This window comes from Aquila chrysaetos, chromosome 5 (assembly GCF_900496995.4).
Source record: "Aquila chrysaetos chrysaetos chromosome 5, bAquChr1.4, whole genome shotgun sequence".
Lineage (NCBI taxonomy): Eukaryota > Metazoa > Chordata > Aves > Accipitriformes > Accipitridae > Aquila > Aquila chrysaetos.
Window position 1 is genome coordinate 37,623,517 of NC_044008.1, and position 2,597 is coordinate 37,626,113.

The 2,597-nt window shown below is 39.7% G+C and overlaps 1 pseudogene; it reads right to left on the reverse strand.

The window, feature by feature from the left end:
- Window positions 1–287: 287 nt before the first annotated feature.
- LOC115341281 lies at window positions 288–1,266 on the reverse strand (annotated as a pseudogene).
- Between the last annotated feature and the right edge of the window lie 1,331 nt (window positions 1,267–2,597).

Genomic DNA, 2,597 nt, shown 5'->3' on the forward strand with positions numbered 1-2,597 from the left:
CAGACTTCCTAGAGTAAATTCTATACTACTTTACACAGTAGTCCCTTTTAGCTTGCATAGCATTTGGGAGAGTTTAATCTGTTGAATCACCTTAGTAGGTTTCTGTACCAGTGACAACGGCTCATTCATTCACCTTTGATGGTCTTAGAGGTGACTGATTCAGATGGATCAGGTTGTCAGCGTTCTCCACCCTGTCATTGTTCCACTGATCACTGTCTGTGTCCATTTTGAACAGTCATTAGCCAGATATCCTTATGGTGTGCTTATCAGTACCAGTTTATCATAGTTTATCCTTGTATTTGGAGAGAAGGTATGGATCTGGAGACCTTAGAGATAACAATTATTTTCACAGAGAGTTTTTTTCAGTGCTCTTTTCACTTCCTGGTTCCTCAGACAGTAAATGAAGGGGTTGAGGATGGGAGTGACAATAGTATACACAGCTGACACAAGCTTATTCAAGTCAAAAGGGTCGATCTTCTTGGGCTGGGCTTACATGAAGAGGGTGGCTGAGAAGAAAATGGTGGCCACAGTTAGGTGGGAAGAACATGTGGAGAGGGCTTTCTTCTTACTCTGGGTATTGGGGATGCGCAGGATTGTCATGAAAATTAGTCAGTAGGATACAAGAGTGATGAAGAAGGAAATGAGCAGTATGAATAAGGCCAATGCAAAGTTCACCATCTCTGCCAGTGACATATCAATGCAGGCGAGGTTCAGCACAGGGCTAATATCACCGAAAAAATGGTTGATAACACGGGGACCACAAAACTTCAACTGAGAGATGAAGGAAATCTTGATCAAAGACACAATGAACCTGCTGAACCAGGAGACAGCTACCAGGTATATGAACATTTCGTATGTCATCATGACTGGATAGTGCAATGGTTGACAGACAGCCACATAGCAATCGTACATCATTGCAGAGAGAAGGACACACTCAGTGCACATGAAGGAGCTGAAGAAAAACAGTTGGGTCATGGATCCCACAAAGGAAATACTCCTGTCTTCAGCAATGAAATTTGACAACAGTTTAGGGATAGTGACTGAGATATACCAGACCTCAATGAAGGAGGGGTGACCAAGGAAAAAATACATGGGTTTGTAGAGCTCACAGTTTGTCTTGATCAGGGCAATGATGACCATATTCTCCAAAAGAGTTAAAATGTAGGTCAGCAGAAATACTATGGAGAACAACGCATGCAAGTCTGCTAGGGCTGGGAATCCTAACAAGAGGAACATGTGCAGCTGAGTGGAATTCTTCTCCTCCATGCAGAGGAGTGCAGAGCTGAGCCTTGGAGATTAAATATAGACCAGGAAAAAAGAAAGCAGAATGCGGGACATTTAAAAGTTAAACAAAAACTCCAATCCCAAGATAGGATTTGTCCGACTAAGTTTTAGATGCTTGCCTTGCAGGTTCTCCTTTCCATCAATGGAAGGAAACAGGCAGTTCATATGACCTACTGACACTTACCTTAGGATGACATACAGTGCACCAAAAGTGCAGGTCCGGTAATAACAAGGGAAACATAGATGACTAGTACAGGAATAGGCATCCAAGTAGAAGCCATTTATAGTACATTCTGATGAATCCCACCCCCAATTCCTATGTTCATCTTTATTCTAGTTGTTCAGTAAATCTTCGGTCAAATTTTCAAAGGCATTAATGGGAGCTAGATAAACTAAGCATCTAGCCTTTTGGATTCAGGTGTTTCAGAATTGTGATCCTGACGTTATTGGAAAGTAAGAGCTGTTCATTCTTTATCAGTTTTTGCCAGTTTGCATGTGGAATGTGCTATTTTTTTTGAAACCGGAAAATTTACAAGAATTGGTACATTGTTATAAGATGATGTTAAAACTATACTGCTGGATCATTTCCTCAGAGAATGAGAAATTCAAACAACTTATTTCAGCTTGAGAAGAAAAAAATAAATAATGACATAGAAATTCTAGTTCCTGGATATTGACCACTGGTGGTTGACTTCTTAAACATTCCTTTATAAAACATCATTGAACTATTTGAGAAATTCATGAACTGGGTTTACATGCCAGCTAACGTGATCTTATCCTAGATTAAATCCAGGATTTTCCTTAAATCATCCAGAAGCAGACCCTTGCTTGATGTGTTCTCTTCAAACTACATGACACATCTGTCTTCAGGTGGGATGAATCACTATCAAGAGGTGCCCAGCTCTGTCATTAATCACTGAAAACTGAACTGACTAGATGTTAGACACCATGCGCTAAGAAAGAAGGATCCTGTCCTTGATAATTTACTCTCATTTAACTGCAATAAGATCTGGACACCTAGTTCCTTATGGACCGTGACAACCAGCCTTTGTATGATTTTCCTGTAGTGATAAATAAAAGTAACAGATTTTCTATTACTGTTGATGTTTATGTTAGCCTTGTTATTTTGTTGCTTAATTTAAGACTCTTGTTTGTGGGTTTGGGTTTTCTTTCCACATATTTTTAAGATGGTAATCACAACAGTTACAGGCCAAGCTTTGCATTTAGGACTTCATTTAAGGCACAAATATTAGCTATCCAAAGTCAGGCTGCCCAAACCAAAGTTTACTGTTTGTTCTTAAAAAAAAGACAAT